This window comes from Adiantum capillus-veneris, chromosome 29 (assembly GCF_014529385.1).
Source record: "Adiantum capillus-veneris isolate H3 chromosome 29, ASM1452938v2, whole genome shotgun sequence".
Lineage (NCBI taxonomy): Eukaryota > Viridiplantae > Streptophyta > Polypodiopsida > Polypodiales > Pteridaceae > Adiantum > Adiantum capillus-veneris.
Window position 1 is genome coordinate 27,910,946 of NC_140959.1, and position 23,978 is coordinate 27,934,923.

At 44.1% G+C, this 23,978-nt stretch overlaps 2 pseudogenes; both read left to right on the top strand.

Moving 5' to 3' along the window:
- The first annotated feature begins 4,264 nt into the window (after positions 1-4,264).
- Positions 4,265-11,005, top strand: LOC147418951 (uncharacterized; annotated as a pseudogene).
- Positions 11,006-12,969: 1,964 nt separating this feature from the next.
- LOC147418952 (uncharacterized) lies at positions 12,970-14,272 on the top strand (annotated as a pseudogene).
- Positions 14,273-23,978: the final 9,706 nt, after the last annotated feature.

The window sequence follows — 23,978 nt, forward strand, 5'->3', positions numbered from 1 at the left end:
GTGGACCATTGGTTGCACTACAACTGGCTCAGCATGTGTCATGCCTTGCTCCCACCTTCTCTTGATCTTCTTGCTCTTGGCCTTGGAAATTCCCACAGCTCTTTCAAATGTAACAGGCTCCTCTTGATCGAACTTCTCCCTTACACTTGGATGGAGACAATCCATAAACTGATGCACTTCAAAGAAATCCTCTGGAGGTACTTGGGATGCCGCCTCTAATTGCACCCTAAGTCAATTGAAGTGTTGCAAAAACTCTTTAAAGTTAGCATGAACATCTTGTTGCAAACCTCTCAATTTCGTCGTTGCTTCTGTTGCGATTAGCTTCTTCCCAAACCTGTCAAAAATTGCATGCTTCACCTACTCCCATGTTTGCTTTTTGTCTTCCTCTAAACCTTCAAACCACTAGCGAGCTTCTCCTTTGAGTGCAAGAGGAAACAGCTTTGATTCATCATTCACAATATGCATACCAAGCGTATGGCACTCGAAGTCTGCAATCCGGTCCTTCACATCCTCCTTCCTTGTGAACAATGGTCGACTATACACCATCCCTTCGAAGTCGCTTCTCCCTTGCATGAGTAACTCCACAAAAGTTTAAGTCTTGCACTTCACCCAAACCACCACTTTTCTTCAATGAAGCTCAAACTTCACAGCAAAACCGCTTCACCTGGGTGTACAATCGGCAAATTTCCGCTCCCCAACGGGATCGCCAAAGGATGATGGAACAAAAGATGTCGTGCGTACACTCACACACCCAAAAAACTCAACACCACACAAGGAATTTACTTAAATTCCAACCCACACACACCACCACTCAAGAGCTCAATAAAAATACTAATCACAATCTCAATTAAAACTCCAAACACCTCGACCTACAAGCCCTTGCATGCCCGTAGACACTACAAGGTGAGTCGAGTTGATCAACACTGGAAATCACACTTGATGGTGACCTAAATATACAAGAAAAACCATCAAAACCTCAAAAAATCCATCCACAAAATTCCTCTCTCAAACCATTGCAAAGCCTTCACCAAACTCCACTCTATTGGACTCTTTCGAGTAGCACCAAACCTAATGGCACCGATACAGGGTCACATAGTCTTGCAGAAAGCCGCACCTTCTTCCCTCAATTCCTCGCACACACACATCCATGGAAACCTCAAAACTTCCATAGACTCTCCCAAGTGCAAAATTGAAGAGAGAAAGCTCTCAGTCACTCCTCGATACACTCAAAAACAGGACGCGAACGTTATGGGACTGCACTAGACCACCTGTAGGAACCCTGCTTCCTCTCACACATAGAGAGGTGAAAGTGTTGATATTTCTCTTCAAAAGTTCTCCCTCAGCCTAGACCATCATGGCACCGTGAGTGATGTGGCAATTTGAAGCCTTTTCACACCATTTTTTGACTTTTTTGGGCCTAGTTTTGACCCTCGACGGGCATTTTTTGTGGGAAAAACCCCAAACGGACTCCAAAATTTGTCAAATTTTGTACTCTTGACCCTTGATACCGAAAGAACTTTTCCACATCCCCACATTCCATTTTTTACCACTTCTAGGGTGGTGCACACATCACTGCAGATCAGGCACCGTAAATAGACAGTTACTGCATGTCCCAAACTTCTCGAGTGGGATGAGAGTGCCCACACTTGTTGCTTGCATTATTTACATTCTAGAAAGCCCAAACACATTCTCTAGAGCCAAAACAAGCCACCTAGAATCATATCCAAGGCCCCAATACCCTATCCAGGCATGTACATGTGCCCGACTGGCATGCGAACCTAACTATTCACAATGTGTACACGCTACATCTTTGTAAAACTTGAAAGCACTTTGCAAAGCTCCCAAATGCATGTATTTACATATTTTTGTACATATTAACATGCATATACACACTACTTTGTACACGTCGCAAGCAGTCTATCATCGCTATGCTCACAAAGTAATCTCACAAAAGTGCTTTATCTAATTCCCTAATTCCACTACTCTCAAAATTCATAGGCCATTTACATTACATTGGTATCAAAGCATTTGGTTTCTCTTTTCTTGCTTAAGAAGACAGGTCCTTAAGTAGCCTATCAATGGTTGATTTTATTAATTATATTAGGGTAAGTGGGACTGGGATCTATTATTGGTTTTGTTGGGCCCACTATGTGGGGTATGGTGCACACCTCAGGAGCTTTGGTCTTAATAATGGATTCTTTTTAGACTTGCCTATGGCTTTACCATTATTTAGCCATAAGAAGTTCGAAAGGAGCTATCCCTCGGCAACTCTGCTATGCTAGACCCCACTCCACTACTCTCTATAATTAACCAATTCAAGTCGTGGGTGTAGATCCTTAAGTGCCTATTTTCAAAGGCTAAGAGGAGTAGAAACTAAGGTTTTGAATTGTAAAATAATACACTAAGTAAACACACAAATTTTGTTAACATGGCTGACAATAACCAAGAGATGTTTGTTAATTATCTTGTTACTAGGTTGCAACAAGATATGGGCAACCCTGCTTTGCAAGCCCGAGTTACTCAACAACTTTGTGCTTATGGGATTTCCCTTCCTCTCTAAGAGGAGAGAGAGCCTAGGAGGCCTCTTGATGAGACCCCCAAAAAAAGTAATGAATCCCTAAGTTCCTCCAAAGATGTGGCTCCACGAAGACGGCACACTAGATGATCGCCAACTCCTCCCAAGAGGAAACAATCAACCCATAGTCCTTCTCCTCGTCACTCCGAAAGGGAAGAGAGGAAAAAAAAGAAGAAAAGGGCAAGAAAGAGGTCACCCTCTTCTCCTTCTTCTTCACCTTCCTCCTCTTTCGACAAAAGCAACAGCTATTCTCCAAGAGAATACAAGAGGGGAGGACATTGCAAATCTTACCCTGCATGGCAAAGGTCACAAAAGCTCAAGAAGTTCAAAGAGGGAGGAAAGAGTATCTCTTTTCTCACCTATGATGGTACCTTTGGTGCTCCGACAAAGTATTGGCCTTCATCCAACAATTTGATGCAGCCTTTGGAGACGAGGGCTTCACGGAGTCCTCCAAGCTACGCCACGTAACTATGCACTTCCAAGCTAGCCTTTGTGACAACGGCAAAGCCCCAAAGACATGGAAAACTCTACGAGTTTCCATCATGAAGCAATTCCTTGCAAACAATGCAAAGGACAAAGTGCTTACCGAATGGCGGAGTTTGAAGCTTTGCTCTCATGAGTCTATCCACAAATACGTAGACAAGTTTTGGATTTACATCTCAAGGCTACTGTCTTCCAAAAGATAGACTTTGTTGAGAAAAAGCAACAATTTTGTGCGGGATTACCCGAGGAGATGGCCAAGCATGTTAACTCTCAACGGCCTGGTTCTATCACCAAAGTAATTCACCACACCATGGTTGCTTCGCACATCAATTTCCAACAAGGGGCTAGACGGAATGTCAAGCCCATGGAAAATAAAGACAAAAGTGATGCCAAGGGAAAAACCAATGCCCAAAATTCTTCCCAAGGCCATTCCAACAACAACAACAACAACAATCGATCCAAGGAGAAGAGAGTTTACAAAGGGACAAAAAAACTCTCACCTGAAGAGCTTGAAGCTTTTTGCAAGGACCACAAATGTTTAAGTGTGGGGAGAAAGGACATGGCTATCGTTCTTGCCCCAAGAGAAATTCTTGCAATGAGACTCCTAGAGCTTCCACCATCGAAGCTCCAAAAGGGCATGCTCATTGCAAAGGTTCACCTCTCTCCTATGCTTGGGGAAAGGTAAGGAGCATGATGGCTTCATCTTGTTTGACCCCGGCTCTACTCACAACTTTATATCAACGGAGTTGGCCACCAAGTTGGGCATTCAAGCTTTCGAGATGGGAGATGCTATAACGGCCAACACCGCTTTCAAGGAACAGCAAGCCTCCGTTACTCCCTTGATTGGGAAGTTGAGGCTTCATGTCCAAAGCTATGTCAACAAAGAAAACTTCTTTATCTCTCCTCTCCAACATGAGGATGCTATCCTAGGGGCACCATGGTTCAACCGCATGGCTGCCAACATGAAGTTCCATGCATGCTAAGGTGGTACACTAGCTACTTGATTTTTGGGGGCTAGCCACTTCATGTTACTACCTAAGTTTGTAAGTGGTGGAGGTCACTTGTAGTACCGAATTTGAGAACATGGGGGTTTTTTTTTTTCAATATATACATATTAGTGTCTTTTTTAAAAAAGTGAGTTTGAGAAGCTTGGGCCCCTTTGTAACAGCCGCGAGCGGGGGAATTATGACGCGGAGAGCTGGGGGCATGGATCTACTGTCGCATGCCAAACGGGCTCATTCCTCTCCACAGCACGTCAAGGAGCAGGTGGGGAAAGAAAGGAAGGCACACATGCACAGGTCTCAGGAGCAAGAAGCCAGGCAGAAGGAGAGCAAGCCGGTGAGGAAGACACCACCCAGGCACGTCATGCATGCTTCTCCAAACAAAAGAGCTGCTGATGGGGAGGAGTTGGGAGCACAACGGAAGAAGAATACGCACGCACACACCACCATAGCCACACACAAGTTGAAGGGGGAGAGCCAACGTATTGTATGCCCCCTTTCTTTCTTCTCTTATCTTATGCACTAGGGCACAATACACATTGTACTTAGTGTTAGTGGCTCACACAAGTGTATAGTTGTACACTTAGGGTTAGCCGCAGTTACTGATGGGTGGTCGGCCACATGGCCATTAAACCTAACATTCTCCCACTTGATGGCCAATGTGGGAGACTATAAAAATGGAAGAGCACCACTCTTCACCCAATGCCCATCAACTTACAACAGTGTTGAAACTGATGGCTGGAGAGACTCTTAGTGAGTGCATCCGTTGTGTTCTCTGATGTAGGAATCTTCACTAAATCAAGGCTCTTGTTTGCCAGACATTCACGACTAAAGTGATAGCGCACATCAATGTGTTTCGTTCTGGAATGAAACACTGGATTGGTAGCCAAGGCAATAGCACTTTGACTGTCACAATGAAGAACTGGTGTACACTGCTCCAATCCAAGATCTTTCACTAGGCGAGCAAGCCAAATAGCTTCTTTGCATGCTTCACTCAATGCAACATACTCTGCCTCTGTGGTAGAAATGGATGTACAATCTTGAAGAACAGATCTCCAAGAAATAGCAGAACCATCAAATGTGTAAATCCAACCTGTTGTTGATTTACGACTGTCAACACAGCCTGCATAGTCACTATCGACAAATCCCTGAATGGATGACTCTCCACGACCATAGCATAAGTGTCTATCTACAGTGCCACCTAAGTATCTAAGAATCGACTTGACAGCATCCCAATGCTTTTTACCAGGGTTAGACATAAATCTGCTGACAACTCCCACTGCATGTGCAATGTCAGGTCTTGTAGCCACCATGGCATACATGAGACTGCCACAAGCTGAAGCATAAGGAATTTTAGCCATCGTAACTTTTTCCTCGGAAGATTTGGGACAATCGTTCTTGCTAAGTTTCAAATATGCAGGCAATGGAGTACTCAAGGCCTTCCCCTTCTGCATGTTGAAACGATCAAGAACCTTGTGCACATACTCTTTTTGAGAAAGGTACAACAACCTCTTCTTACGATTACGAGTAATGCACATACCCAAAATGTGATTGGCTTCACCCAAATCTTTCATGTCGAATTGACTTTTCAGCTTGGTTTTCAAGTCAGGAATGTCCTTCTTAGAATGACCAGCAAATAAGCATGTCATCTACATAAAGGATAAGCATAATAAGCTGTCCATTTGGTTGTCTTTTCATGTAAACATGGATCCTCATTACTACGCTTATAGCCTAGGGAACGCATAAATGCATCAAAATTTTGATACCATTGTCTGGACGATTGCTTCAAGCCATAGAGACTTTTCAGAAGATTACAAACCAAATGTTCCTTGCCCTTGAGCACAAACCCTTTAGGTTGCTACATATAAATCTCTTCCTCAAGATCACCATGTAAGAAAGCTGTAATGACATCCATTTGATCAAGCTCCATATCTTCAGTGGCAACCAAAGCAAGCAACATTCTTAGTGTCGTCATCTTGACCACTGGAGAAAAGATTTCCTGGAAATCTACACCATATTCTTTCTTGAAACCTTTGGCCACTAAATGAGCTTTGTAATTCTCAACATTGGATGCAATCTACTTCTTGTAAACCCATTTATAAGGAAAAGCTTCCCTACCTTTTGGCAATGGAACAAGTTCCCATGTTTTGTTCTTTGCAATATTGGATAGCTCCCTCTTCATAGCACGTTCCCGCTGAACCTTATCATTGGCTAGCATAGCCTCATTGTAACAAGAGGGCTCACCACTATCTGTCAGTAACACAAAGTCCACGCCTGGAACAAACAGTTCTGGCAGATGTGAGACTCTTTGAGATCTCCTCGGCTGATCAGAGCTTGTACTAGCATGTGTAGTAATTGGCTCTGGAGCTATCTGTACAGGAGGTGATACATCAGAAAACGTCACTTTCCGGAATTCAACCTCTTTCGTTGGCTACCTATGCATCTTGGTCTCATTGAAGACAACATCACTCCTACGGATTACTGATCGACTTTCCGGATCCCATAAACGATAGCCAAATTGACCATCTACACCATAGCCAATAAAGATGCATTTCCTGGACTTAGGGTCAAGCTTAGCACGCAACTCCTTGGGTACATGTGCATAAGCTTCGCAGCCAAATGTACGGAGTTTTTCATAAGACAACTTATGTCCTGACCATAACTCCAAAGGTACATGAAATTGTAATGAAGCATGTGGTGATCTATTGATCAAATACACAGCATTGTATAATGATTCAGCCCAAAACGCTTGCAGTAAATTAGCATGTGATAGCATAGACATAATCCTCTCTTGGATGGTCCTATTCATTTGTTCGGCAACACCATTTTGTGCAGGGGTATAAGGAGCTATAAACTCGCGCTTAATTCCCCTACTTGAACAGAAGTCTGCAAACTCTTTGGAGACATATTCTCCACCATTGTCTGAGCGTAAAGCTTTCAACTTATGTTCAAACTGAGTTTCCACACTAGATAAGAACTTTTTGAAACAAGAAAAAGTCTCATCTTTAGACTTCATGGCATAAACCCAAACATGTCGTGTTGCATCGTCAATGAATGTAACATAATAAGACGCACCACCATGGGATTTAGAAGGCATAGGCCCACATAAATCACTATGCACAAGCTCTAAGGGCTTTCTTTCTTTGTCAAAAGATTGTGTACGACGTGCTCGTGTTTGCTTACCATATTGACAATGTTCACAAAAGGGAAAATCAGAAAATGATAAAGACGGTAAGTAGCCCAAACGAGAAAGAGTTTCCATTCCCTTCTTTGACATATGACCTAACCGGCTATGCCACAAAGCAACAGTTGGCAGCTCGGTTGCAGAAAGAACACTGTTCTTGTCAGATACATAAAGAGGATAAAGTGTACCAACTTTAGAACCATGGGCTAAAATAAGATGACCTTTCGCAATACGCCAAGACTGCTGATGAAAAGTGACTTTGTAACCCAAGTCATCAAGACGTCCAACCGAAATCAAATTTCGCGTCAAAGCTGGAACATGACGCACATTATGTATGGTAAACCCACCCCATTTGCCATACCCATAGCAATATTACCTATGCCCACAATGTCACAAGAGTAGCTGTCACCTAGCGTAACAGTGCCAATGGTTTCCTCATATGTAGTAAATGCCTATGAGGTGTGACATGCAACGAAGCACCCGAATCAAGAATCCATGTATGGGACACTTCACCACTAACAAGTAGCTCTGCTGGCATAGAACTCTACAAAGATAGAGTTTCTTGTGCATCATAAAATACATCATTATTTTCAGTCAACATATTGATGTCTTGTGCATCACAATCATCTTGCACTATGTTCAGTTCTTCAATCTTAACCAAACTCTTTGGTTTCTCCTCTTTATCATCGTTATCTTTGCCTTTGCCTTTGCCTTTACCTTTGTCACGCTTCCAAGAATAACAATCCTTCTTTATGTGACCAAACTTATCACAATAATGGCATTGAACATTGTGACGACCGGGAGACTTTGATCTACCCTTTGAAGCATCTCTATTGCCCTCTTTCTTGGATTCACGATTCCAAGAACAACCTTTACGCTGTTTTCCATCCTTTTGCACATAATGAGCTTCGCCATAATGCAAGCTATCCATAGCCTTGCGATGCATTTCCTCTGACAAAAGAGAACTAGTGACATCAATGTACACTAGCGTACCATTAGGAGCAAAGTTACTGACAGCTGTGCAAAAGATATCCCATGAGGGTGGCAACGAACAAAGTAAGAAGATTGCTTTCATCTCGTCATCAATATTGATCCGTTGTGCATGAATCTGAGCAAATAGAGAATCAAAGTCATTAATATGACTGGCAACATTGGCTGACTCCTTCATGCGAAGGTTAAACAATTTTTGCATCATGAAAACCTTATTACTTGCCGTATCCTTTTCATAAGTGTTGCATAACTTTTGCCATAAAGCATAGGTAGATTCACATTCTAGCACTGAAAAGTACACTAACTCAGCAAGGTGCAATCTAATAGTAGATCTGCATAGCTCATCAAGCTCCTCCCACTGAAACTGAGTCAAATTCATCTCTTCAGTCCGTGTCGCATAAATAATAGGCAATTTCTGTTTCTATTGGACAAGCGCATCTTGCATCTGATTCTTCCAAAGCTGAAAATTAGTGTCATCAAACTTCTTTATGTCATAAATGTCACGGTCTTTGCTAGTAGACATGGTGACAAAATTACCAAAAGATTCTGGGAAAATTTCGGCAGAGTCTCCTTTGTATTTGGGACTATGTCAACCAAAATACGAGACAAAATGACCAAGTATGTCACTCACAAAGCATAAAAGAGAGCAATGTCTCTCAAAAGCAGACTGTATAGAGACCAATTGAGGTGCATAAACAATCAAACTGACCATAGACCACCAACTCGGCGTCAAAAGCACATATACCACTCTATACATATCCTATGGCGAGGCCTCGTAAGGGATGCTCCAGCTACCTGTATCACCGAAGGTATCTCCACATTTGAGAATACCCCAGCTCAATGAAAACCTCACGCTATCGACCCTCAACAACGTAGGCTATGCAGCAAAAAAAGTATAGCCAAATCTCAAAAATGGCTATCTTCCGGACCAAGTCTCAGAAATGGCCGGGACTGCCGTACTAGCCAAAAGATGGCTCCACAAAAGCGTACAATGGCAGTATCCACAAAGACGTACAAGTCTGTCAAGACGCTCAAACAGGCATCAAAAGCATGTGCCTGCAACTAAACATCCCTGCGGGGAGTCAATTTGCTCTCAAAAGAGCTCAAACATTGTCAAAAGTGTCAACATATGCATGTACGCATAAACAACTACTCCCACTGGAACCATAATATCGCAAGCACTGAAACCTATAGCCTGTACCTGTACATGTACCTGTAGTCAAAGAAGACAATGTTGTCAAGCTCCCACTCTATGTGTGTGTATGAGGCCACTCCGAAAGAGGCTACACACTCCCGAATGAGCCGTGGGCTCTCGAAGATGGAAGAGACTGCAACGAAGGTACCTATAACTGGCTATGGAAGCACTGCAGCACAAATTACCACAAGAGGGCTGAAAATTTCAGCTCCTGAACCGTAGCTCGAATGGGGTTTCCGATGGCTCGAATGACTACGGAAGGGGGGTAAAACCTCAGGACACCTACTGGAAACGCTCTCGGGAAGCTGAACTTGCCAATGGCGAAATCGGAATCCTGTTTGCACTCTCAAAAGTGCGCGCGCACGCGGAAATGATTTCGGGAATGAAACCGCTCTGATGATGGGGAGGAGCTGGGAGCACAATGGAAGAAGAATACGCACGCACACACTCACGCACACACCACCATAGCCACACACAGGTTGAAGGGGGAGAGCCAACGTACTGTATGTCCCCTTTCTTTCTTCTCTTATCTTATGCACTAAGGCACAATACACATTGTACTTAGTGTTAGTGGCTCACACAAGTGTATAGCTGTACACTTAGGGTTAGCGGCAGTTAGTGATGGGCGGTCGGCCACATGGCCATTAAACCTAACAGCTGCATCTTCTACTTCTGAGGGGGAGGACCATGACACACACACGGTGAAGAAGAGAAGGCCAAATCCTACTCATGCAACACCTGCTGTAGAGGAGAGGTTGGCTCGTCATTCCCGATTAGACCAAAACGTCGGAACCCCCTCTTCTCCTGCACCGATGTCTAGGTGGCAGCCTCCTCATGTCAACTTTGAGAGGAAGAGCCAGTTTTGCATGACAAAAGTAGAGGCCCATGAGGTATACAAGCTTAATTGTGCTGGACAGGATCCTAGGCTCCTCAATGAGGAGGATTTTTTAGATGAAGACTGGCTGCAAGTGTTTACTGAGGTGCCAAAGAGAGGCAGCAAAGTCAAATGCAGGTTTGTTAAGAAGGAATCCTGGAGCAAATTCTACTCCATGTTCACTTCGGTGTACCAGGAGCCTCCTGGGAACTATGGTATGGAGGTAACAAAGGCATTTGCCAGGGGTTTCCTCTATGAACATTTGAGAGGGGCTGTGAATTGGGCAGCTTTTGCTGAGAGCATTGTAGCCAATATGGAATCTAGCAAGCTGTAGCTGAAGAAACAGAGATGGGCAGCGTTCCACTCTGCAAGTGCACCGCAGAGCTCGCGGCGCATGACCATGGTTATGAATGTAGATGATGGGGATGCCAGCAGGGGTTCTGGCTTGCACAATGCGGCCAAATTTTCAAGGCTTGGAAATTTGTCTCTTCGTGAACTTGATGATGTTGGAATGGCTGTGGCACTCAACCAAGCAAAGGCATTAACGCAGTACCATGAAGCGTGTAAAAGACGAGATGCCATGCAGTCTAATGTGCATCAAAATGAGGGGGCAATGTCAATCATTAACAGTGTGACAACGCATCTTGCTAAAGCCAAACATCGATTGGGGGGAGCTGCAATCATCTGTGGCAGACAGTGCTGATGTGGAAAGGGAGAAGGCACGGGTCTTCAAGCTCGAAATGACGCTAGAGACCTTGCAAGCTGAGGTGGAGGATGATGACTGCAGTGCAAAGTTACTTGAGATTACTAGGGAAATTGAGATGAATGAAGAAATTCTCCCCACACTGAATGCTCGTGTCGATTTTGTAAACGCCATGCAACGCAGGAAAAGCCTGGTTCATTTGCAGGTTCCACCCCCCAAAGTGCCACCACCTAATGCTGAGATATCGCACGTGCCTGATCGCTACAGTGCATGTGGCCTGCTCATGTACGACAAAGAGGCGTTGAGGATATTCATACTCCCCTGCAGACATGCTTACCACATATATTGTTTTGCCAACCTTTCTCATAGAGAGGGAAAATGCTTGGCTACAAGTTGTGGTCGTCTCATCCCATATAATATCAAGGAATTAATGTTTGTAGACAGCGGGGGCGACACATCTCCTGGATGCTTAAAGTTTGGTAAGCAGGTCATTTTGCTCATTTACATATGGTATCTGTGAATGTGGTTGAGAATGTGCATTGTTATTACCATCTTCCTAGGTAACATATGGGTAGGCACCTAACATAGAGGTAGTTGTGTTTGTGGTAGAATTAGTCTACTACCAGTACAACTTTAGGCCTCTGCATACTTGTAGGTGTCATATGAGCATGATCTCAAAGGTGGCTACCTATAATTGCATCTCCACAAGTACTAGCTTCCAAAGTGGTGCTTACTAGGGCGGACATCTAATAGTGTGACATGAAGGGTAGCCACCTTGTTAGACAGTAGCTATGGTGCCTATTTCTTAATGGCTGGCAGTTTCCCTCCAAGAGAACTGTGGTACCTCTTGTATGTGTGGTAGCAATGTGGTTGGCTAGGTGGTACAATGTATAGGTGTTCTAGACTAGATATTAGCTAGGTAGGTCTTAGCTGGCAAGGTGGTTGCTGGCAAGGTGGCAGCTAGCTGGGTGGTAGATGGCTAGCTGCTGACTAGCTACCACTAGCTACTCAGAGCTAGCTAGTGACTAGCTATTGCTGAGTGGTGGCTACCTAGTCAGCACTACCTAGTCACAGGTAGCCACCCTTCAGCACTACCTAGTCACAAATGCTAACTTGCTAGCTGGTTGGGTAGTATGTGGCTAGGTGGCTAGTGACTATGTGGTAGCTTCTACAAAGGTGGTAGTACCTATGGTAGGTGGTGGTCCACCCCACCCAAGTCAGACCTGCCTAGTCACAAGTGCTGCCTGGATAGTAGGTGGCTAGGTGGCTAGTGGCTTATGTGCTAACTACTCTAAAGGTGGTAGCTATGGTAGGGGGTGACTACCACTTTATTGCCATGATCATGTGTCTTACATTCAATCTTTAGGCACCAATGTTGTACTGGCTAAATTGTAGCTACTATGGTTTGAGCCACTCAGCACAGTGTTGTTACCCACTAGTATTGTGGTAGCTACCAGCCTAAGGATAGCTACCTTTTTCATGCAATGGTATCTAGCATGGTGGGACATAATCTTTAAGGTTATATCCATTGATGGTTAGCTTGTCATAACCTAAATTGCCTAATGCTTGTGCAGAATCTACCTCCAAGAAAAAAAGTGAGGCACGGGTCCTTTCAACCAAATCAGATGACAGTTTTGGTAACCCTCTCTTCGAGGACATTCGTACATTATTTGTATGGTTTTGTCAATAAATGCTGCCTAAGCTTCCTATCTATTGATCAAATGTTGAAAAGGGTGATCTAAACACCAAAGTGATCTCCAAAGAGGTCAAAGTGTGCTACGATCAGTGTTCTCTCCGATAAGGAAGAGAGACATTGCAATCTAGAAGGTAACAACAGTTCCTTGGGTCCTTCGAAGCACTTGTTTAGTACAAAGTTTACTCATCATTCTTTTTTATAATGCACCTAGAGTTTATTTTGGGATGTTTCAGAAACAGATATACCTGATATAGAGGAAACCCAATTAATGGATGGTGATGTGCTCCCCATTGCGCATGAAATACTTGCGGAATCACCACTTGTCAAGGAATAAGTGGAGCTCTTCAAGAGCCAGTATCCTAGCAAACCCTTGACATCCATACCGGTGAACCAAGAGAAATCTCCCTCAAAAAGCCCTAATATTGCAGAGGCTTTTGCAGCGGCGGCAAGAAATGCAAAAAAATGCAAAGGGACTTCAGGTATAACTGGGCAGTCTTTGAGATGTTTTCATCTGTATGGCTTGATTAGGGTGTTTATTAATAGTTACTGCTCCTGCAGGGGGGGCAAGGGGAGACCAGAATGAAAGGTTGGATGCAGCCAAAGGGTCAGAGAGTGCTAAAGAGAAGGATTCTGTGGTTGTGGATGGGGACACCGGTGCAGTAAGCGGAGCAAACCTCAAAAAAGGTGCTGCAAACACACATGCAAAAAGATGCCTGGCTTAGACTCTACCTAGTGTCCATGAGTGATGCTTTATAGCCAACCCTTCTATGAGCCTTTTTGGTTGTACCATCCTTTTTGTATCAAACCACTATCCTTCTTTGTACCGCAATCCTTTCGTAATTTAACAATAGAACGTTTGGATCAACCTGGAGTTCCTCTTTCATTGTCAAAGTGTTTTTTTATGTGATTGTGATGTGGTGCATGTCTCTTTTGATGCCTTGTCCATTGAGGCGAGATCCATTTTCTCTATAAAAAAATTAATATTGAAACTTTCTAACTCTTGCATTCTGTTTGTTTAGAGGAACTCAAACCCTTGGGCTACAAATAGGTGGAAATGGGTAATGCCCCAAGGATTGAAAGGGGTTTTGAAGATCTTGTCTACTTTACAACGCACAGGTTTTGCCAACACAGCAAAAACACCAAAGGAGCTGCTCCTGCTGATACAATCTTTGGCTATTTTTCCTGGCAAGGAAGGCACTAACATGAAGAGTGGTACAATGTCTGATGATGAATCACAGGATCCTACTGCCGGGGAATCCACGCATGTGCACCCAACGGCCCTTCCATACTTCGTCCCTGTCGGTGATGCTCAGAAAGATTCCCCTCAGCCAGAGCCTCCAAAAGAAGTGCATTCGCCAGAGTTACAGCAAGATGTAATTTCCTGTACAAAAAGGTGGAAGGATGTTCTAATGCCTTTCCCAATTAGCATTGTGACTGCTCCGCTGATGGAGGGTACGCCACCTCCAACCTGTCCTACTCAAAAAGTCTTGGTATTAGACATGAATGGGGTTCTCTTGAGAAGATACCCCAATCCAGAGATCCCTCCGAGAACCAAAGATTTTCTCTGTTGAAAAGTGTTCAAGGGAGGCAGTGACCGTGGCACCTTTTGCATAATCAGGCCAGGTGTGCTTCAATTTCTTCGTCAATGCGCATACATCTTTCACCTTTGCATCTGTTCCAACTACACTAATAGAAACATGAATATTACACTTAAGGGTTGCCTGAGCGGGATGCACCCCAGAATCTGGAAAGAGCGATTATGCCAAACTAACTGCGTCAAATTGCCTTTCAGACTTACTGATATCAGAGATCTGCAAGGTGGTGAAGCAAAACCAATTTTTGTAAAGGGATTACCAGAGCTCTTAAAAAGGAGACCACATTGGAGGGGGTCATCAATTCTTATGGTGGACGATACACGGTACAAAAATATTCTCAACAATGATACAACCATGATATGTCCAGCAACATTTCAACCGGATGACGAATCACAGGATCCTCGCTACCTCATGAACACTCTATTGCCGTGGCTAAAGGGGTGGAACTGTGTGCAAGATCCTGATCAGTATGTCAGGATGCACATGATATCAAATGAGAAGGACCAGGTTTCCCAATATGTTATCAAATATTGGTCACAGAGAAAAGCTATTCGATCGTAAGAGACCAAGTTTAGGTTTGGGCCTATGTACTTGTGTAAACAGCCAATGGGAGTTGGTACATTGACCTATTTATATCAACCTTCTTGAATCTGTAACTGGCTTCATACTAAAATGGATATCTCATACTTCTTGGCATTTGTGATTTTGTTGGGAAATGATACGCGGTACTTCAAGTCATTTGTAATTGAGTTGAAATTTTTAAAGCTTAGTCAACTGTGTTGTCTCCTCCGTGCAAATGCCACCATTATAAATCTTGTTGTATGGTAGATGTCTATTTCTGCATGGTAGCTGGCTATTTATAAATGTTAGCTTTGTTTTCTCCATGGTAGCTGCCTATTCTTGACTAGTAGCTATCTATTTTTGCATGGTAGCTGCCTGTTTAAGATTGGTAGCTATCTATTTTCTGCATGATAGCTAGATTCTTATTACTGGTAGCTATCTATTTTCAACATGGTAGCTAGATGCTCATGACTGGTAGCTATCTGGTATTAGCATGGTAGCTAGCTTTATCTGCATGGTAGCTCTATGTGGCAGCTATCTATTTCTTTCTGGTAGCTACCTATTTCTACATGGTAGCTAACTGTTGTCTCATGGTAGCTACCCCCTCTGACTCATGATTCATACTCATGACAATTTTGAAATAGAATATTGTGTGCATGGGAGAGATAGAGAGAGAAATGAAAGGGAGGGAGGGAGAGAGAGAGAGAGAGAGAGAGAGAGAGAGAGAGAGAGAGAGAGGGAGGGGGGGGAGAGAGAGGATGCTGGTTTTACAGTTCCAATTTTTTAATTGATTCGCGGTTGGAGTTTAATGATGAGGCCTTGTGCCTCGGTCTGGGAGCCATCAGCTGAAGACTTTAATTCTCTTCTTGGATGTTCGTTCTTCCTACCGCTTACCAAAAGCTCCTGTTGTGGATCCTTAATCCTAATCCTATGTCTTTTCTATTTTGGTTGAGGCTCGTCCCCTTGGGGTTTTGCTGTGATATAAAATTTCAAGGGTTTTACCTCGGCGATTTTCAGCCTTGTGTTTGGGTTTTGAGCCGTTACGGTGTAGTTTTTTGCCCACCTTCTTTTCCGCGAAGAGAGAGAGAGAGAGAGAGAGAGAGAGAGAGAGAGAGAGAGAGAGAGAGAGAGAGAGAGAGAGAGAGAGAGAGAGAGAGAGAGAGAGAGAGAGAGAGAGAGAGAGACCGTGACGAGAGGATGCTGGTTTTTCTCACCTGTAACGCAACTGTCTGTGAATCCTTTTCACCCAAATCTGTCCATGTCAGACTTGTAGAAAAGGATTCAAATTTCGTTGATGGAACCATAAAACCCATCTATGGTCTCATAAAGCGGTAATTCATTCAATTAATACCTAGACTTATTCATACACACATACTTTAAACTCGTTTCCTCGCTCAACACCTGGTTGGCTCGAAAGTTTGGCACCCCTTGCGGTATTTATTTTTTAGTTAGAAGTGGGAAATTACAATGGCTTTGAATACCAAGGTTTCTGACTTGTTCACACCTAGTCATCACCTACTCTGGCTAAATTGAGGTGTAAGGATTCAGAGGAGATTTGGAATTTTGGTTGGATTATTGTTTGTTCATTGACGATGAGGCCTTGTGCCTCGAACCCTAAACCATCAGCTGAAGACTTCCCTACCCACAACAACCTCCCAAGTGAAAGGAAGGTACCATTACAGAGCAAACACTTCTCTACTCACAGCAACCTCCAAAGTGAAAGGAAGGAACCATTACACGTACAAAAATAGAGAGCAGAAGTCCTATTGTGAATTAGAGCCCAAGAACAACATAGCAGTATATCCTTGCACCATTTAATTTGGAAGAAACAAAGGATACTTTACTCATTGAATATACTGGAAATTCTAAGGTCCCTATGTATCAAAGGGAATGCTGTTGTGAACAGCCTCATATACATCGAGGGACATCATAAACAAGTTGTGGTTGATTCTCTCCATTTGAAACTTGATAGCTCTCACAAGGTGTGATAACATATAGACTTTGGGCTTCGAGTGCAAGAGCTTGTATTCATTTGGAATTCCAGATCGCTACTCATACCAAATTCCCTTGACCACATAAGATCCTCACAGGCAATAATTACCCCAAGCATCGGTAATTGGAGACTCGATGCATGACTTCTCTCCCGTGCACTTCAACAAATAGAAGTCCACAAGCTCTTCATCCTCTGCACTTATAGCAACAGCAAAGTTATCATCTACATGTAGAACATCTGTTAGGGCGTCATAATGTCCTTCATAGGCTGGATTGTTTGTTTCTTCCTCCGCCTCAAATTCATCCGTGGGCTCGATCAAAACGTACTCCCAAGACCCCACATGCGCAGAATTGGAGCATCTCCTCCAGAGACCGTGCATACATGCACTACAAAAGCATGATAGTGTCCTACTTCTCAGAGCTCTCCCATTTGTCAACGAATAACCAGATATGCAATGAATGCTCCGCGCATTAGGGACAGCCTTACGATCCCATACTTGACTTCGATCGACCTCATCTAACTTGATCTCCCAAAACACACGTGATACTAGCCTGGTCTTTGATGTAAAGAAAGAGGATGCAAGAGAGCTACACAAGACAAGCACAAAGCACACAGAGATGGTAAGCTTCTTCTTCTTCACATAGAAAAGAGAGTACAAAATGACTAAGTGCTAAAACTGAAAAGTAGCACATATGTACATGCAGTCACTAAGTGTGAACTCGCTAGAAGCGTACTAGGCTGGCACTATAAGTGTAGTCCAGCTGTAGAATCACTGGCAGAGATCCTCCGTGTCGGTCACCTAACGCGCCAGTGAGTAAATGTCGTAAGCGGTCAAGACCCGTAGTGGATGCCAGCTCAAGATGTAGAGCTCGACATCTCAACACTCCCCCTCGAGCTTTGCATGTCGCAGAGTCCAAGCATAGTCCGGAAACGTCGAAGCTTCTCATCTCCGAGGGCCTTGGTAAAGATATCCGCTATTTGCTCCTCTGTGCTGACGTAGACCAAGTCGATGTCGCCCGCCAACACTCGCTCTCGAACGTAGTGGTAATGGACCTCTATGTGCTTGGTTCTGGCATGGAACACTGGGTTCTAGCCAACTGCATGCTGTTGAGATTGTCACAATGGATGAAAATCTGCTAGTCCACCTGCACTCCCAAGTCCTAAAGTAATGTGCGTAGCCAAGCTACCTCGCACGCCGCAACTGCTGCACCTCTGTACTCGGCCTCTGTGCTCGATAAAGCAACCGTAGGCTGCTTTTTGCTACTCCAAGTAACAACAGCACTCCCAAAAGAGAACATGAAGCCACTCGTAGATCTCCTATCAACAATGCTACCTTCCCAATCTGCATCTGTATACCCATACAATGCTAATGGCACATCTGCTGCATAGAACAATGCGTAGTCAAGAGTCCCTTGCACATACCGAAGTGTGCGTCGTACTCCATCCAAATGTGGCTTCCTCGAAAGCTGCATGAACTGACTCTCCAAGCCTACTATGTAGCTCAAGTCTGGCCTCGTGATAGTCAAGTAGATTAGACTACCCACAATCTTCCTGTACATTTTGACATCCTCAACAATATCACCCTTCTCTGCACTCAGCTTTGCATTCACATCCAAGGGAATAGAAATTGGCTTACAATCAGCCATACCATACTTTGACAACATGTCCAAAGCATATTGTCTCTGTGACAGCCATACACCCTCTGGAGTCCTGATCACCTCAATGCCAAGAAAGTAGAGCAACTCGCCCAAATCTTTCATTTCAAACTCCTGTTTGAGAAGACCCTTTACATGGTCAATCTCCATAGCATTGTCACCCACAATAATAAGGTCATCTACATATATGGTAATGACCACAATCCCCACATCACTCTCACGTACATAGAGTGAATGATCAGCATGAGCTCTCCTAAACCCAATACTGACAAGATACTTGGCAATCCTGTCATACCATGCTCTAGAGCCCTGCTTCAAACCATATAAAGCTTTGAGAATCTTGCATACATAATCTGGGTAACCTGGATCGACATAACCAGGTGGCTGATCCATATACACTTCCTCTTGCAACTCACCATTCAAGAAGGCATTCTTTACATCCATTTGATGCATAATCCATCCTCTAGATGCAGCCACTACTATGACAGCTCTCATAGTCGTCATCTTTGCCACTGGAGCAAAGGTCTCCTCATAGTCTATGCCATACGTCTGTGCATAACCCTTTGCGACCAGCCTTGCCTTGTGACACTCAATGTTACCATCAGCCTTATGCTTAGTTTTATACACCCATTTACAGCCTATAGCTTTCTTGCCACTTGGTAATGGCACCAACTCCCATGTGTCATTTGCTTCCAATGCAGCCATCTCTTCATTCATTGCATCATCCCAATGCACATTTCCAACTGCATCCTCAAAACATGTGGGCTCCACATCCTCTATCACCTTAGCCATGTAGGCTTGGTGATGCGCTAGATACCCATCATAAGTCAATTTCTGAACTGGATTTTTGACTCTGTTAGATCTGCGCGGTCCTGGGTCACCCTTTGCCCTCTAGCATCTTCTTGTACTTTCCTTACACTAGGTGTCCTGACAGCCGGAATTCCAAATTCCTCATCAAGACTTGTTCAGAACCATCTGAATCCATGTCTACATGTGAAAAACCTGATGATGCATCAGCCATAAAGGGAGGTTCATCAACCTTTTCCTTTCCTTTTCGTGACACATTCCCTGTACCTGTTGGTGGAGTAACCTGCGTACGCAGTCTACCATTCCATGGCTTCTCAATAGAGCCACGAGAAGAGGACTCTTGTGATCCACTCAAAACCTGTAACTGTGGCCTCACATTTTGTAGAACCACATCATCTTTTACATTGATGGGGGCTTTTCACAAGCCAAGCTCCCATACCCCTCTTCTCTCGTCCCCACCCCATGAAAACCCCCTCTTAGGGAGGGAGTGATAAAAAGCATTGGAAAAAGTAAGAAAAAAAATAAAGTATGATTATGTAAATATATAAGAAAGGTAAAATAGGCCACCTCATGCCTGCGGGGTAGCCCATCCCCACCTTGCCTCCTTTTTCTTCATTGTTGCCCCGCCGGGTGTCCCTTTTCCTCTCCTCCACTCAAAAGGTCAACCCCCTCTCTCTTCCCCTTGTCCTTTCTCCTTTCTCTCTCCCCTCAAGCTACCCCACCTCTCACCAATAATGCATTATAACTCACCAATAATGCACCCTAACTCACATGCAACTTACCCTATCTTCCAAAATAGTATACCCCACCCCCTCTTTCTCTCTCCTATCATATCCCATGACCCAAATACCCCCCTCTCTCTCTCTCTAAAGGGCGCCATGTCTCTTGTCTTGTAGCTAAATAACCTCCCCCACACTCACACACACTCAGTTTCACTGAAAAAGATGCCCACAGACCCATCCCCACCCGGTGGTTACCTGATTTTTCTTGTGTTCACACACATCTGCACACAGATTCACCTCTGAACACACTCCCCTCTCTCCCCTCTTGTAATTACTTTATTCTCCATGTCACCTCTCACTTTTTTTCATCAACCCATCTCTCTCTCTTAGTCTCTCTCTCATGAGACTGCTGTTCTGGCACATATACACACAGCCAGACAAGTGGGGCCCACAGTCACATGGCCTATGTAGATAATGATTTCTTCATTTCTAAATTCTAGAATTTCTCCCCCCTCCTTACCTATATAAAGAGGGGTCACCATCACACTAAGGACACAACATCACCAAAGAACACACTATGCACTGTGTGCGCCTAGTGCACACACACACACACACCCACACCATCACCATCACCGCAATCACCATGCTTGTCTTGAGCATGACCTCTACACCCTTGGCTATGGAAGATGAAGGGCAACTAAATGAAGGATGATGGCCATAATCCTCGTGCGAGTCTTCGCCATCAACTCCCACCTATCCGCCATGTGCTCTACCACTCTCTCCCTTCTCATTCCCCTACCCTATGCTCCCCATTTCATCGCCTAATTCTCTAAATAAAGCTTGAGGTTTTGTGAGTATGTTTTCTTGCAATGTTTTGCCCATGTGAGGTGTGCGGAATTGCCACCTAGTCTTGTGTTTTGGAGTGAGCTTGTGTATGTGTGAAGGGTGTGCGGATTCGCCATCCTTTTGTGATGCCTAAGTACTAAGCCGTTATACCCCCTCTCTCACTCTCTCTCTCTCTCTCTCTCTCACTTGATCTCATTCCCTTTCCTTTTCATCATTACTCCCAAGCATCCATCTCTCTTGGATGAAAACTTTGTTATGGTGGTGTGTTGTTTGCGTCCTAGCCGCTGAAGCTAGGTGGTGCCCCTTGTTTTCTTTACCATGACAGGCTCGAGGCGCGCCATTCGGTCCCCGGTGTTTTAGAGGCCGTCGGGGTTCGGGGTTCGCTTTGCTCCCGTCAACATCAGCCCCAATAGTGCCATGTGCATTACTGTACCAGCTGCTCATCTCATCAAAGACTACATCTCTGCTCACTCGTAATTCTCATGTAGTAGGATTGTAGCACCTGTACCCCTTTTGTTCAAGGGAATATCCCACAAGAATACATTTCTCTTCTTTAGGATCCAATTTCCTACGCAACTCATCTGGTACATGCACGTAAGCTATGCAGCCAAACACTTTCAAGTGTGCCAACTCAGACTTTGTACCTGTAAACTTTTCCTCAGGCGTTACATCATGCACCGCAGCTGTAGGTGTCCTGTTCATAATGTACACAGCTGTATTTACAGCTTCAGCCCGGAAATGATGAGGCATGTTCTTCTCATTCATCAATGCACGTGCAACCTCTCCAATGTGCCTGTTTTTCCTTTCTGCGACCCCATTCTGCTGTGGAGTATATCTGCATGTAAACTGCCTGCGTATACCATGCATTCGCAGAAAATCTGAAAAATCGTAGGAGAAGTACTCTTCTCCTCCATCTGACTTCAATGTCTTGATTTGCATATCTGTCTCCTTCTCAATCATGACTTTGAAGTCCTGAAAGTGACCAAACACTTCACTTTTGTTACGCATGAAGTAGACCCATACTTTCCTTGTATGGTCATCAATGAAGGAGACATAATACATGCAACCATGTATACTTGCAGTATCGGTTGGACCCCAAACATCTGTGTGCACCACCTCAAGTGGCTTTTTACATACATTGCGCTCATGTGGAAATGAGCCCTTTGACTGTTTTCCAAACTGGCATGCTGCACACACTTTATGCATACCATCCACCTTGAATTTGGGCAAACCTTTTACAATCTGTTTTGATTGCATGCTGAGCAATCTCTGCTCATTGACATGGCCAATGCGTTTGTGCCAAATGTCAACATCAGCCACAACATATGTGCCCTGTGCAAATAATGCAGCTTTTACTTCAGGCATGTCTACATTCAACGTAAACATTCTGCCCACACATTTTCCCTCTGTGATCAGCTTATAGCCATTCTGGAAATCTTCTACATAACAGCCATTCGGATTGAAGCGAACCTGCAAACCCTGCTCAACCATTTGTCCAACAGAAATAAGATTCTTTGTAATGTTTGGGACATGAAGTACATCTGCTAAGTACTTTGATTTCCCACTCTTCGTATTTAGAGATATGTCCCCTACATGAGCAATGGGGTGAGCTGTGTCATCTCCTGTCTGCACATAGCCTGACACATCTGGTTTGCGCATATCTCTAAACCACTCTCCACGATACGTCATGTGATTAGAGGCACCTGAATCCACATACCAAATATCATCTTGGGTGGAATTCTCTGCAGTCATTGTATTCATTACATGCTGCATAACAAACATGCGCTCATTTTTGCTGTCATCTGCATCTCTGCTAGTAGATGCATAGTTGCCCTGTTCTCTCTTTCCACTCGCTTTTCCCTTTGGACTGTCACGTGACATGTGACCTCTTTCACCACAAGTCCAACATTCTCTGCTATCTGCAGTATGTTGCTGCCTGCTTGATCCTGCACCACGACCTCTTTGATTCCCCCTGCCTTGAGACTGGTTTCCCCTGCCACCTGTATTGCTTTGATTTGATTGATCTTCTTGAAATTGGCCCCTGCAACCCCTTGGGCCTTGACCACGACCTCTACCTCTACCTCTGTTGGAGTTAGAATAGAAGGCCTGTTCAGAATTATTTCTACCATGAGAAGAAGATGTGTCAAGGTTCTTCTCCTCAAGAATAAGCATAGAAATCAAATCTTGGAACACGGGGATGTCGTCTCTTGTATTCATGGAAGACCTGAAATGTACATACTCATCTCCTAGACCATCCAAGCATGCACGGACAATGTCATCGTCTTCCACTGAGACTTTAATAGATCCAAGAGCTTCAATGATACTCTTGATCTTCAAGGCATAATCATTGATTGAGAGGTTGTTCCTCTTAACCTGATTTAGCTCCGACTTTAGTTGAAGCTTTCTGGCCTTGGTGTTCACCTCGAACACTCTGCCTAAGTTTTTCCATGCAATGGCGGGGGTTTTAGCATCCTGTAGATAGCCCATCATGCCATCTATGATGCTCATAGAAAGCCAATACATCACTTTGCTCTGGCCTTGTTGCCAGTCCCTCAAAGCTTTCCTTTGTTCTGCTGTAGCATTTGCCTCGGGAATCTCTGGTTCCTTTTCATTGTCTCCTTCTACATAGTCCCAATAACCTTTTCCTTTTAGGAAATTTTTTATTCTGAACTTCCATGCAGGGTAGTTATTTTTCTCAAGCTTCTCAGTAACAATCTGACTGAAACCTTTAGACATCTTGAAGCACCAAGACAAAATAGCTGCAATCTACAAAAACCTGCAAATCTGTTGAACCTGCTATCGTGGTACCTGTAACGCTTTCTACACTCAACGAATGTCCACAATCAAGCGTACATACAACCACTGTACTTGTACAGTAAATCTCTATATACTGCACTTTGGAGACCTATTCAAAAACTTGTACTTTGGAGACCTATTCAGAAACTTTGGAGACCTATTCGGCATCTGGTCGTGGATTGCGAACGAAGGGATTGTGATGCTTTTGCTCTCTTAGCCTCTCTTGCCTGCACTAGGCTCTGATACCATGTAAAGAAAGAGGATGCAAGAGAGCTACACAAGACAAGCACAAAGCACACAGA